This window comes from Carex rostrata, chromosome 21 (assembly GCF_964058835.1).
Source record: "Carex rostrata chromosome 21, lpCarRost1.2, whole genome shotgun sequence".
NCBI classification, from domain to species: Eukaryota; Viridiplantae; Streptophyta; class Magnoliopsida; order Poales; family Cyperaceae; genus Carex; species Carex rostrata.
The window spans coordinates 1,009,037-1,025,102 of NC_135938.1; the positions used below are offsets into that span (position 1 = coordinate 1,009,037).

The 16,066-nt window shown below is 35.0% G+C and overlaps 1 protein-coding gene and 1 pseudogene across 2 annotated transcripts in view; both read right to left on the reverse strand.

Annotated features, from left to right (window-relative positions):
• Positions 1-10,435, reverse strand: part of LOC144572974 (ubiquitin family protein) — a 49,206-nt gene extending 38,771 nt beyond the window's left edge. For both annotated transcript variants that reach the window (XM_078322616.1, XM_078322617.1), the window contains exon 1: positions 10,432-10,435. The gene's annotated coding sequence lies outside the window, so the exon portion shown is untranslated. The remainder of the gene's footprint in view (positions 1-10,431) is intronic.
• Positions 5,687-7,207, reverse strand: LOC144573635 (cytochrome P450 89A2 pseudogene; annotated as a pseudogene).
• Positions 10,436-16,066: the final 5,631 nt, after the last annotated feature.

Below are 16,066 nucleotides of genomic sequence, written 5' to 3' on the forward strand. Positions count from 1 at the left end.
TAAATTGTCATAAAAGATCATGGTCGATGATTGAGCTGTGGTCATACTAAATCCTATCCCTCACTGTGAAAATTCTCCATTCCACGGTTTCTTTTATTATGTTTCAACCTTAATTTGCTTGATTGAGTGCCTATAAATAAGAATTCGCATCCTCTCCAATACCTGATAAGGGAATCTTTCACAATTACTAGACCTGGACCGTTCTTTTTAATTTGGCACCAATCTCAAGGCCCAAAAATACTGCCTTCTATGGTGATCCGAATCCCAAACTAGTTGAAATTTAATCTCAAACCGTAAAGTGAGAGTAATCCTTTACAGTACCTGAGAGGATACAGATTCTATAAATAAAGGATAGAGTAAGTCAAAGGCAGGGTGCAAACGTATTGGATATTATCCATATGAAATCAGATTTGTATTTGAATTTTTTGCATATTTGAATGTTAGAATAATTTACGAATACAGATACAAATACATATGTGTGTGTGGATACTGATACAAAAACGAATATAATTTTAGTTTTAGAAGCGAATATAGATACAAATACAGATAATTATATATATATATATATATATATATATATATAGAGTTAGGCTAGGGTGCTATGGATAGCATAGTGGCCTCTATGCTACGGCTCAATATTCGAGTTTTCAAAATCCAAACGGTTGATCCGAACCGTTCATCTTATTCTCCATATTAATATATGCTTGGAGACCAAATTTTATAATTTTCTGAATTGTTTTACTATTTATTAAGCCACTTTGAAAATCGCTAATCCAACGGTTTTACTGTTTTGTGCAGCCACCGTTGGATCAACAATTTTGTAAAATACTTAATAAATAGTAAAAAAATTCAGAAAAATGTAAAATTTGGTCTCCAAGCAGATATTAATATGGAGAATGAGATGAACGGTTCGGATCGACCGTTTGGATTTTGAAAACTCGAATATTGAGCCGTAGCATAGAGGCCACTATGCTATCCATAGCACCCCAGCCTAACTCATATATATATATATATATAGAGAGAGAGAGAGAGAGAGATGGGCTATGGTGCATTGCAATGCATAGGCCATGGTGTGCATTGGACCATAAATCACCGATTCAAAGTCCAAATGACCGATCCAAACCGTTCATCTTGTTCTCCATATTAATATGTGCTTGGAGACCAAATTTTACATTTTTTGGAATTTTTTTACTATTTATTAAGCCACTTTGAAAATCGCTGATCCAACGGTGGCTTCTGATTTTACTGTTCGAAACAGTCACCGTTGGATCAGCGATTTTCAAAGTGGCTTAATAAATAGTAAAAAAATTCCAAAAAATGTAAAATTTGGTCTCCAAGCACATATTAATATGGAGAACAAGATGAACGGTTTGGATCGGTCATTTGGACTTTGAATCGGTGATTTATGGTCCAATGCACACCATGGCCTATGCATTGCAATGCACCATAACCCATCTCTATATATATATATATGTATATGTAGAGTACGGCTAACGCGCTTCCTCTAGCATATGGGCCGAAATGCTTCCGGTGGAAATTTGAAATTTCAAAATCTAAAAAGTCGATCTGAACCGTTCATCTTCTTCTCCATATTAATATCTGCTTGGAGACCAAATTTTACATTTTTCTGAAATTTTTTACTATTTATTAAGCCACTTTGAAAATCGCTGATCCAACGGTAGCTTCTGATTTTTACTGTTTGGTAAGCCACCGTTGGATCAGCAATTTTCAAAGTGGCTTAATAAATAGTAAAAAAATTCAGAAAAATATAAAATTTGGTCTCCAAGCAGATATTAATATGGAGAAGAAGATGAACGGTTCAGATCGACTTTTTGGATTTTGAAATTTCAAATTTCCACCAGAAGCATTTCGGCCCATATGCTAGAGGAAGCGCGTTAGCCGTACTCTGTATATGTATATATATATATATATTCATATTTAAACAAAAAAAAATCAATTATCCGTCTGTATAGATAAATAGGCGAAACCAAAATGTTGAGATTGGGGGATTGACCTTAGCTTAGCTTAGCAGTTAGCAGTCACTGCAAAGCATTTCAAAAAAGAGATTTGGAGATAAAATAAATAAGTATTGCATAATTTTATTTTGTAAGGACGACATAAAATATTATATTTAAAAAAAATAAGAAATTTTCACTATAAAATGAAAATTCTTATTTATAGAAGGTGCTTAGGGTTCAGGGAATAGCTACTGTTGAGAATAGTAAGTTAAGAATAGCTAGAATAGTTACTATTTAAGAATAGCGCTAATTCAAAGCTATTCGGAATGTTGTTTGGATTGAACATTTAGAATAGCTACTGTAGGAATTGAACATTTGAGAGTACGTTTGCTATTCCATGTTTTTGTAGGAATAGCGAGAACATCGCTATTCTCGCTGTTCCTGAGTATGTTTGGATGGATCAGAACAGCACTATTCTCGCTGTTCTCGCTATTCTCGCTACATCCAAACATACCCCGGTACGTTTGGATCGTGCAAGGATTAGTACAAGAATAGCGATTTTTGGATTAGTGGTTGAGAATAGTGCTAACCCAAGGGATCCAAGAATAACACTAACTTTGACAATTTCGGATTAGTAGAAATGTTGTTTGGATTGTATGTTTGGAATAGCCGTTTTTTTTTTCCTACCACCCTCAAAAATCAAAATTAAATGACTACCACCCGAATAATCAGATTTCAGATTCCGCCACGTTCGCACTGTGGATCTGCGGACGGATCGCCAACCCGTTCGTGAAATGGATCTGCGGACTGACCCGCTCGCGTGACCCGTTTGCACCGTGGATCTGCGCACCGACCCGTGGATCTGTGCACTCACACGCTCGCTTTGACCCGCTTGCGTCATGACCCGCTCGAGTGACCCGTTCGCACTGTGGATCTGCGCACCGACCTGTTCGCACCGTGGATCTGCGGACGGGTCAACCCGTTCGCAGATCCACGGTGCGAACGTGGCGGAATCTGAATTTCGATTTTTCGGATGGTATTCATTTAATTCTGATTTTTGAGGGTGGTAGGAAAAAAAAAACGGTTGGAATAGCAATGGAGGGAAATAATATAATAATGATTTATTTGTTTTTATCTTTTCAACTAACTTTATATTTATAATGACTTGTTAAATATATATGAAGCATCATATTTTTCAATAATACTTCAATCTAATCACAATTAAAATTTAATTAAACAATATCACACAAATCACACAAATTTAATTTTGAAATATATTTTTTACTATTTAATAATAAATTTCAAAATACTAATTTGTTTACTATTTAATAAAATTTTTACTATTGTTCTGTCGAGAATGAATAAAAAAAGGTGAAGAAGGTATTTTTTATTAATATCACTATTCTTGGTTTCTCTCAAATTTGCTAATCCACCTTTTCACCGGAATAGCAGAATAACAATATTTCCATGCTATTCTTAATTTCTATTTGGCATTTGGATGGCAGGAAATCTGGAACAGCGGAGCTATTCTTGGGTTAGAGGTATTATTAGAGGTGCTACTTTTACCCGATTACCCGGATCCGATCTGGAACCGAACCGGATCCGACCCGGATCTAATTAATTTAGATAAGGTATGGTTTAAAAAATATAACCGATTAAATTATGGGTATGGTTACAAAATTAATAATTTAATATCCGACCCGGATCCGAACCGGAATCGATACTGTAATGGGTAGGATATGGGTTTCATTTAATTATCCGACCCATAACCGAACCTAACCCGATACCCGTATAAATACCTGATAAAACATATATTAATTTTTTTACACATATTCGCTATGTTTATACACATAGATGGATGCCAAATTTATTCCTTCTATAACAGTCGCATTAATTTTTTAAATAAAATTTATTACTATAGATATATCATTCAATATTTGCCTTGATATTCTCTGCATAATAATGGAAATTTATTGCTTTCATTGATATGTCATTTCTACAAATTATTAGTATTTAATTCATATATTTTTTGAACCATAGAAAATGAAATCATCATCTCTAATATTTTACTTTTTAAAAATTATATCTCTTCTTCAATATTTTTTTTTCTAAAGTTATTTTTCTCTCCATCCTCCTGATTTTTTTGTGACATATACCCGCTCCGGATCCTGAACCGCCCCGTATCCGAACCGGACCGGATAATCTACAAACAAGTTATGGGTATATATTTACCCGGAACCGAAAGACTGGACCCGAAATATCTACGGGTAGATAGGTACCTGGATCCGGACCCGACCCGAATTGAAACAGATAAGTGTATGGATCGAAATTTGGACCCGAACACTTTTAGGGTACGAGTCCAAATATAATAGTATCCGGACCCGACCCGACCCGACCTGATAGCACCTCTAGGTATTATGCCCCCATCCAAACGCACCCTTAAATAAATTTAAAGAGAAGAAGAATAAGAAGCATTACCAAATTAAACAGACTAACCGTTAATGAGAACGATGGTGCTATTTTCATTTTCTACATGCATCATGATTGTAGGATCGGACGGTCCGGAAGCTCCTGATTCCATCAAAAAATTGTGCGCATCTGTCGGACTCTTTGACGTTCATCTGGGCCGTTAATTGTATCCATAAGATGAGATAAGAGGCCATCGGCCAATCTTCGAAAGGATGATTCGACATTTGGTTGATACGAAAACAACAATTGTTCTTCGATCTTTTACGGGCCAGGCCATAAATGATCCGTAGAACCCGTAGGAGGTATTGCTCACATGTTCTGCAAGCTTGGCCCATTAACATCTTGTCTAATTAATTCTGTGTTATTGCCATTCGTTATGGGTCCCAAAATCGGATTTGACCAAGAGAATGAATATTTTTCAAATTTACATAATGGTTTTAATAAAAATGAACGATTTTAATTAATAAAAAAAATTTACATTTTTTTTAAAATCTTTTAGATTGGTGGAAAATCACGACTTTTGGTTGGTCTAGAATTTTTAGATTAAGTGATTTTCTATCTATCTAAAAGATAATAAAAAAATAATAAAATTTGATTTTCAAGTATATTTTCATATGACAATCATATTTAATAGTTTGGATAGACTATTTAAATTTTGAAAATGAGGATATGAATTTATAGATGGATCTATCCGTAATATGTATATTATCTTCTTTTTCTAAGGTTAGATGGATTTATGCCGCTAACAATTTCATTAATTAAGAAAAATATTTACAGAGTAATATGGATATTATCATAGTTAGCCTCACTCTTAAGAAAATTAGTTTGCAACTGAAAACAAAATTAATCATGAAGATATGGATTCATACACACGGTCGTTTCTTTTCGAGGTTTGAATTGGAAGGAAACAAAATTTGCAATATACGTACTACGAGCCGTTCAGATAAAGCCATGCTCATATTTTCCTTTAAACAGAAAATTAATTTATATATTTTACAACATATATAAAAGCCTACCCGTGGCTTTCATAAAAATAAAATATATAAAAGCCTACCCGCGGCAATTAAGTTCATACCTTTTAGTTACCTAGCTAATGTTTACAAACAATAAAGGACCTCAAATTATGACGAGCAATAATTAAGCATATATATATATACCTTGGAGCTGCCTAAAGTTCACAATAACTGCACACAATTACACAACTTACATATAAAGGCACCATTACAAGCATAGATCTGCAGAAGGCCTCCACATGCTATTACCATTATCAGTACTTAATTTGTTCTAGAAACGAGAGATGTTTGGAGCGGATGTTTCATTGTGACAGTAAGCCCCGGAAGCTCCGTCATGTCAAGCTCCGCATTTTCTATTCTCTTCCAATGAAACCTCCATACGAGATTCGCAATGAAGTACTCGAGCACCAACATGGCCACCCCTTCACCTGGACAAGCCCTCCGGCCAGCACCAAATGACATCATCTTCATCTTCTCTTTATCAGTCATATTTCTTTCATAATTACCATCCATGAATCTTTCTGGCATGAAACTTAGAGGCTCCTCCCAGACCATCCCATCTCGCGCAATTTCTGCTACTGCATAGTTAATAATTGCACCTCCCGGTATGATGTAGCCATCCAAATTGATGTCTTTGTCGACAGTGTGCGGCAATAGAAAGTGCGCTGGTGGGTGTCGCCGGAGCCCTTCTAGAACTACTGCCTTCAAATATGGTATATGTTTTAGATTCTCCATCTCAATATGTTGATCACCCTTTTTGGTAAATTGTCTCATGCTGTCAAATAGCTTTTCTTGTATGGCTTCATGCTTGACGAGGTTGGCCATGATCGACTCAAGAGCAGTTGACGTGGTCTCGGTGGCAACATTTATGAACTCTGAACACAGGTTGACAATTTCTTCATCTGTCAGTCGCCTACCATTTTCTTTGGCGCTAAGAGCAAGAAGGCTATCTACATATGAATAAGGACTTCTGCTATTTTCTTTGTTGCGATATTGTCGACGCGCCGTAATGATGGGAACAATGATCTCTTCTTGCCTTTTGCGGAAACTCGATAGCTTCCACAACCTCGGCAAGAACACAAGCATCAGAACCTTAGGTAAAAGATTAAAAACACTAAGCTTTACTGCTAAACCTAGTATGCCTAGTTGAACCGCTCTAAGATCTTTCAGCTGTTCTATGTCTAGTATCTCGCCAAAGCACAAATAGGTGTAAAATTGGAAGAGTGCAAACTGAATGTCTCCAGAAGGCACAACGATATTTCCTTCACTTGCTGCCTGATGATTCAGTTGCTGAACGAGCATGTCAAGTGATCGACTAAGTGCAACAGAGGAGGAAAATGAAGCGGTAGTCATAAAGGAGGAAATGTTATGGCGAAGGAGCTGCCATTGGGGGTTATAACTAGTCAAGTTTATGGTGTGGTGGTTGGATGAGAGAGAACGAAATGTGCCAAATGGAGGTGGCCGGAATGCAAAGGCTTGGCCCTTGCGAACTAAGGTCTGATAAACCAGGTCACCGCTGGAGATAAAAATGGCAGGGGTAGAACCTACATGGAGGGTAAATACAGGTCCATATTTGTTGCGCAAGTGCTGAAGGGCTGGAGCAAGGGAAGAGAAAGAAGGAATGAACCAGAAGAGGTTACCCAAATGGGAGATTGAAGGAGGTCCCGGGGGCAATGCATGCAGCTTAGACTTGTTTTGTGCGGTGAAGGGTAATAGGAATATTAAACGAACAACAATTAAGAGGATTAGCTGGAAGAGTATTGCCATATGCATGATGACTGATTCAAAAATATATATGTTACTTCGTTTTTCATACTGCATATATATGTGTGTGTGTGTGTGTGTGTGTGTGTGATAGTTCTTCTTATATAGTTATTGTTGCTTGTATGGAGGCCATCACTGTTAGAATCTGGACTAAATATGTGGCTGTCAAAAGACCTACCTCATAGAGATATTTACTAAATTGAAAATAAAATATTAGTTTTTGTTGGAGAAGAAAAAAAAAGTCGCATAGGGTTTAATGTTATAAAATTGTTACCAGCTGTAAATATGGATATATTGTTTACATCATACAAAAATAGTATTTAATATTGCGTGATAGGGTAAAAAAAATTTCTTGCACTGAATTTTTTTACGGTGCAAACAATATGTCTTGGAATACACCGTAACAATTTTTTGATGTTATTTTTTTTAAAAGCTATCTGACTAATTTTTTTTCAGCATAAAATAATATATTATTTCTAAATAGAAATATACACCGCCATATTGATATGGAGCTCGTGTAAGCAAGCGAAATTGAAAAAAATAGAAACAAACAAACAAACAAACAAATTAAAACAGACACATATATTTGAATAAGCTAATATAAGTTGGTTCATGAGTAAAATTATTCGGATAATATGCATGTTGAAGGGTAGCTGCATGTTGTTATATGATTTCAAGAAATAACGAAAATATCATATATTTATTATTAGTGAATATTGACTATGACTAATACTTAATCCTTTTTTTTAGTAAAACTAGGAGGTAGTTAAGCTCATCTAGTTTCTTAATGAGTTTAACTTCATATCTATATCTATGGGATTAACTTTAAATGATGAATTCAAAATTCTTAAAAGTTAACTGTTTTACTTCATGAGTGACGAGTTCATCACATGATAAATTTTAAAATTAATTTATTATAAAGACAAACAGTTAAAAAAAATGAGAAATGAAATGCAAAAATATTAAATTAATTCGAAGATTTATAATAAATTTACCAAGAGAAATTAAGAATAGTCTATTTCTACTCCACTAATTTGTGGGAAATTAGTAGTATCAAGGTTTTAAATAGCGATTATCGCGTCATAGCGAAAAGGCTAAAAAAAAAAAAAACTATTGCGAATAGCGTAAATATAGTGAAAGCTATGCTACATAGCGTTTTTTGTTTAAAAAATTACATTTTATATTTCTACTAATTATAAACATTATCTAAAGTCGCATATAGCAATAAGTAATACAAAATTGATTAAGGAATTAAAATATTCATATTGAACCAGTATAAAGTCCAAATTGCTATTCAAAATATCCATAATAATATCATAAATTATATATCTTTTTTTCATTCAAAATAACCTAAGTATCATGGCATAAACTATATATTTTTTTCTATTACAAAAAAATAGGCATCATGGAATAAACTATATTTTTTCTATTTAGAAGCAAAATAAATATGGACCTTAAAAAAAATGATCTTTAAAATTAATTTTCAGTTTGGGTTTTAATATAAAGCCTATGTAGCATACCGTGCGCTACAGCGCGTAGCATGTAGTGCAGATAGCGAACCGCTATTACCGCTATAGCGGTAAGTCTTAGTTGAAATAGCACACTTTTATCCCATAGCGTAGCGTTTAAGGTCCGAAAATGCTATAACGCCGCTATTGCAGTATATAAGGTTAAATTATATGTGTACTTTCTATAATTTCAAAAACTCTAAATAAAAAATGACATGTTGTAATTGAAGTTTTCATGATAAATTTCAAATAAGTGAATATTAGATAAATAATATTGTAGCTCGAGAGTATAATACGGAACAAATTAAGATTTAGTGGTTGTGTAATTAATTGTATATCGTTGGAAATATACAATACATCAAAAAAAAAATTTCTGATGCGTCTCAAGACACATCTTCCTTGGAGGACAATTGCAAAATTAGGTTGATTTTTGGATTTCGCTTCGAAAAGAGAAATATTTATTGAAGAAAGCACAAATTTTTTTAAAAGATAATTAATTTTATAGAAATTATTATGCATTCATAAAATTTTGAAAATATTTAAAATATATAATAATAAATAACCTGATTAATTAACCGTAAAATAATATAACAATAATAATAAAATACATATATTTTAAATAAAAAAAAATAAGTATATATGACATAAGAGTCATATTTGTTTGATAAGAGAAAGCTGAATCACATGAATACAAAAATAAAGAATGTGACATTACTATCCAACAGTGCGTCGATAAAATTAAGATTGAATTAGCGATGTTAATTAGTAGTTACGTATGTACTTAATTAGTCTCTGAAGTGTCTCCATCAGACCATCACCACTCTTAATGGATGCAATTACGCCAAAAAGGTAAAAAAGATAACATAATTATTAGGAGGCGGAATCTATTTGTTTGGCTGGTGTTCACACGCAAGCGTATACACAAAGTTTCAGGTACATCTAGCTTTACCTTTTTAAACCGTGATTTAGTTTTCGAATTATGTTGCAAGTGCACAACCCTTCTCTAATAGTATAATTAGGTATCGATCCACAGGGACGGTACGGTTCAACTCTGGACCTTTACTTATCTCAGTTAGGTACTAGAAGTGAGAAAAGATTGATTTTATTTGTTTAAATTTCCTAAATTCAATGATAGAAATTGACAACAATTAAACATTTGGTTTTACTCGATTTTAAAATGAAGTTTCCAGGGTTTCAGATTTCATCCTCAACTCTGCCTCTCTGAACCCTCACGTGACTCGCATGCTTTTGCACGCGACCCTTGTGACGCGACCCGCGTGGTCCTCGAGTGAATGCAACATGTAGCCTGTTTCTGAGTTATTCACTTGTGTAAGGATCTATTGACCGTACCTAATGTTCCTAAACCTCAACTCTCGTTTATTGGCTTAATGAACCTGGTAAGGAAATGCAACTTCATCTTCTTAGATCTCCAACCTCAAACTCTCGTTTACTGGTGTTCAACCTAAGTCATTTGTCTGGTTTGCTAAAGGTATCCACTATCTCTCAATAGATGGAAAATTCACCTCTCAGTTACTATTGATCTCACATCTCGGATCTAAGATCTACCTCAAATACTTGATCTAATTGCAAGAAATATCAAGGCCAAAGTACTAGAAAAGATGCAAGAAACATTCAACAGTAGACAACAAGAATCATTCAAACAATCTCAATCAAGCAATGGAAAAATAATACTCAGGCAAATAAACACAAGAAAAACTCAGATTCAAACTTAATGCATTACAAACAGAATTTCAGACTACATCAACCCTAGAAACAAGAATGATCTACTCAAGCATCATAAATGAAGAGATAAGAGAAGAAATCATGATAAAACCGAAAGAGGAAATGGATCTATGAAGAATCTTCAAATATTCCCTCCTCAGCTCTCTTTCTTGAGTGACACTTCAAATAGCCAGTTAGTTTGAATTTCTTGAATTTTCTGAATCACTTCGTTGGTGGCAGAGAGTGGTCTTTATATAGCTTTCCCAAATGACCCATCCAATTTGGGCCTTTACTAGGCTTTATTGGGCCTCCGCCTTCTGCTCTGGGAAACTTCGATACGAGTCGCGTCAACAGTGATGCGACCCGCGTCAGAATTTGTCTGATGCGCCTCGCATTGGTTGACAGTGCGACCTGCTTGATGCGTCTCGCGTCTTGTGGTAGCGTCAGGGTGTGATGCGACTCGCGTTGGCCATGATGCGGGTCGCGTCAGAATCTCAGAATGTCATAAACTTCCCTGATTTCGCCAGTTTTTTTGCAAAATAAGAATGAAAGCGCAGCAGTACCACATTCTATAGATATTCAATGTAATAGATGCTATTTGATGGTTTAAAATGCATGTTTTGGTACGGGAATTGGTCAGAACAATAGATTAAATATGCCAATATCAAATTCCCCCAAGCTGACCTTTTGCTTGTCCTCAAGCAAAGAGATCTTATACTCTGGTACCAGGTTGGACTCTAAATGCAAATTAAATTCCTAAATGCAAAAACTTACATGAGTTGTTATTATCAAGAATTTCGAGAATCATTTTGACAATAATTTAGATTTTTCTTGAACCAATTTTAATTCACTCCACAAACCAACCACTTAAACTTCTCATTCTGAGATGTTTTGATATTTGAAAAGACTAATAACTCGAATTTATCAATATTCATTCTTTATCTGAAGCTATACCCTCGTTTTGTGGTGATTTTTACAAATTTTGTTTCCCCCAAGCTTGAAACAAGCTTAGGTCAGAAAGTTGTCTCTGATGTATTTTTTCATGAATAATTTTTCAACTTAAAAACACTAATTTCATAGTTCATACCGGTAAAAGGAAGCCATGTGAATTTTGTTCCGCGAGAAAAAATTAATGTATAAACTACCGGTATAACTAGCGCTGCTAAAAAATAATTTAGTTTGTGATTCGATTCAGGTTCGATTCGAAAAATGTGTAGTTCGCAATTAATTTGATTCGAAATGGGTTCGGTTCGAAATGAATCAAACCAGGTTCGGTTCAAAATTAATTCAAATCAAACTCAAACCTAAGGTAAGTTCGGTTCGGTTCGGTTCGGTTCGGTTCGGTTCGTTGCCACTCCTACCCATAACGAATGGCAATAACTCAGAATTAATTAGACAAGATGTTAATGGGCCAAGCTTGCAGAACATGTGAGCAATACCTCCTACGGGCTCTACGGATCATTTATGGCCTGGCCCATAAAAGATCGAAGACCAATGACTTAAATGATATCAGTTGTGACGCTCTTTTGAAAGCCGCCAGAAGAAATGACCAAAGGCACAGATACTTGTAAGATATCATGATAAATAAACTCTTTTCAAATAAAATATTGATTGAATGAACAATAAAATTAACAAACAGACGTCGCTGGCAGTCCTTGTCTTAACTCACTAAATTATAAGGTAAACGGAGTTGGTTTTGTTCCCAAGTTTCTCTCGTAGGGTCTGTTCGGATGCAAACTATTTGATGGGAATCAATGGGTTTCGGGCAGAATCCATCAATCTATCCTAAAATCCATTCGGCAGCCTTTCTTTTATCCAAATTTTTTACAATCCATTTGTTCCCTTTCTCATTGTAAAATTTTGGATTCAAAAGCAACACCTCCAATTCCATTTTTTTATTCTTTTTTCCAATCATTTTCTCTCCTCTACTTTTTCATGCTGGGACCCACTCTTCTTTGTGCTTTTCTGCCTCCCTAGTCCCTACACCACGTGGCTCTCTCTTTCACCCTCTTTTTCTCTTATCCTTATGCAGGGTTTGGATCACGGGCGGGCCGGGCATATCCGGGGACGGGCACGGATACGGTGAGTATACAAGTACTACGGGCCGGACATCACGGGTTTTTTTTTTCAAAAACCCTGTCCTGCTCGTCTTTATACCCGTGCCCGTTGTACTTGCGGGGGGCCGGGCGATCCAACCGGGGGGCCGGGCGATCCAACATGTTTTTTTTCTGTTTTTTTTACGGTGTTGTACGAATATTATTACATGTTTATAATTCGACTTTTAAAATCTGAATAGTTCAATATCAAATAGTGTATATATAAATAAAATTTGTAACTTATATATAAAAATTATTCGTGCAAAAAATTTGTATATTTATTCGGCTAAGTATAAATCTATTTATTTATTTCTTTACACGTGTTTATAATTTATTTATATCTTGAAATTTTTAGTTTACATTTTAAATTGATAATATATTTTCTAAACGTTCATTTTAAATTGATAATATATTTTTAAAACGTTCATTTATTTTTAATATGTTAAATAAAATATAAATCAAAAATATATTAAAACAATATAAACGGGTGGGGGGAGAATTTGAAAAATTTTGAAATTTTGAATATAAACGGGTACGGGTACACGGGTATAGGGTATAAGGGCACGGGTACACTCCAGTTGAAGGTGTTTACAACCCTAATACAACACTATAGTTGAAAGTGTTTAGAGCACTCTAGTAGTGTCTCTATATGGCAAAATAATATGGCATTTACAACCGTAATACAAACACACCAATTGTAGGTGTTTGGAGAACTCTAGTAGTGTCTCTAGATTGCATGATAATCGGGCATTTGCAACCCTAATACAACACTCTAAGTGAAGGTGTTTGGAGCACACTAGTAGTGTCTCTATATGACAATAAAAGATGGTAGTTGTAACCCTAATACAACACTCCATTTGAAAGTGTTTGGGGCCCTCTAGTAGTGTCTCCAGATGGCAAGATAATATGGCATTTACAATCCTAATACAACACCCCAATTGAAGGTGTTTGGAGCACTCGAGTAGTGTCTGTAGATGGCAAGATAACAGGGTATTTACAACCCAAATATAGCACTCCAATTAAAGGTGTTTGGAGCACTCTAGTAGTGTCTCTATACGGCAAGATAATATGACATTCACAACCCTAATTCAACACTCCAATTGAAGGAGTTTGGAGCACTCTAGTAGTGTCTCTATATGGAAAGAGAAGAGGGTAGTTGCAACCCTAATACCAGTGTTTTAAAATGCGGTTTTGTTCATGCATGCGGAAGGCCACTGCATACCGCATATGCGGATTTATATATGTGAATTTTAAAATAAAAATTCACGTATATATATATGAGGGTTCAAATGCCTTCATTTTTTGTGCCTCCATCATGCCTCCATTTTTTAAAACTTTAATAATTCAAAATTTAAAACATAAAAGTCAAAATAAAACCGTTAGATATGATCTACATCATTTTATCTATACATGTGTAAAAAATTATGGCATTTCAATTTTATTTTAGTTGTCATCAAGAGCTTATAAAAAACGTACTAATGTAGATAATTTTAGACGTTGATTTTTTAACTTATTGATTCACATTAAAAACAAAATTGAAATGTGATAATTTTTATGACTACGTAGAGAAAATAACATAGATCACATCTAACGGTTTTATTTTAACTTTTAAGTTTTAAAATTTTAGTTATTAAAGCTTTTAAAAATGGAGGCATGGTGGAGGCACAAAAAATGAAGGCATTTGAACCCTCCTCTCTATATATATTTATATTCATATATTTGAATTTATTTTCACATAATGACATAACGAACAATAGTTTTTCATATAAATTCTAATTAAAATATAATCAAATTAATCAAGCATATGCCGCATATTCGGACCGCATGATCGTTTTCAGTCCGCATGGCCGCATATTCAGACAGCATATGCGGCCGCATGCTCAAAACCGCATGGGAGGACCGCATGGTCATTCTGAGCACGGCTGCCGATTGCATAGGCATATACGGCCGCATATGCGGCCCATGCGATCGCATTTTAAAACAATGGCTTCATCAATGTTATTAAAAAAACTGTAAAGAATGTGTATTGATTATAGACAATTGAGTGACTCCAATCATCAAAAATAAGTTTTCTTTCTCTACAATAGATGATACCCAGGATGAACTAAAATATTATAATTTTTATTTATAAAAAGGTATTTAAAAATAATATAGAAAAATAGATGACCTAAATGAAGATTTTGATTTTTTTTAGAAGGAACCAAATAATTAATTTAGTTCTTTTAGACAATTCTAAAAGTGAATTAGTAACTTTAATGTCACACCATACCACACAACTATACAAAAACAACGCGGCCATTTTTATTAATATCCCTAAAACAAATATAAATTTTAAATATGCCCCTGCCCCCAATTTTTTTTTAAACATGCCCTGACCGCCTGGGCTTCGAGCGGCCCAAAATACCCTCTGAGGCGCCAGTCCCTAGGGCGCCCCATAAGGCCAGTGAGGCGCCAGCCCCCCGGGCACCCCATGTGGATTTTGTTTTTTTGTTTTTTGAGAGAAATCTTAGTATTTGATTTGAATAATTTTGTGAAAAAAAAAATTTAGGGTTTAGGGTTTATGTATATGTGTATGTGTATGTCAAAAAATAAAATATTTGATATATTTACAGAGTGATGTCGTAAATTTTTATAACTTTGATTTTTTATATTTTTATTTTTTTGGTGAACTATATGTATAATATACACACATACACATACACATACACATATACACATACACACATACACATACACATACACACACACACATACACATATACACATATACATACACATACACATACATATATACACATACACATACACATACACATACATATATACACATACACATACACATACATGTATAAGGTGGTTCACACTTCTTAATCATCCATGCTTCCCCTGAACTCGCAGGGGTTGCAAAAAGGCGGAACTCACAGCGCGGGTGAGTTTTACACAACACAACTAACATTGTTCGGTCCCTTTTGTGTATTATACATTCCCAGTTTCCGTGAACATGAGTCTCATTGATTTTCTTTACAAGTTCATCTATGTTGGTATAAATTTGCCCTGCGGCAAGTTCGTGATTGTATACAACACGAGGACCAAAGAAACTAATGTTTGCCTCTTCGAAAGCTGTGGTGTCGTTGAATGTGGCAACCGGATGCTTATTCTCCCGACCTCTAATCGGGAATTTTTCTGCCCTGGACAACCCTGGTACATTTGCATCACCATCTGATAAGTCATCAGCTTCCCAAACCCCTTGGTATTCATCCCCCGTTTTCATTTCCCTTTCTGGTATGGCATCAATAGCATCAACATCAATATCAATATCATTTTGATTAACGGGTACCGGTCCTGACTCTGGCATAGTTGGAAATCTAGGGATTATGGGTGTCTGTCTGGGTGGTCGTGGTAACTCTTCAGTATTTTCTGGGGAGTTGTGGTACCCCTGGTTGTCATAACCGGGGCTGTGGTACCTCTGGCTGTCATAAGGGGAGTGCTAGTGATATCCCTGGTTGTCATAAGGGGATTGCTGGTGGTACTCCTGG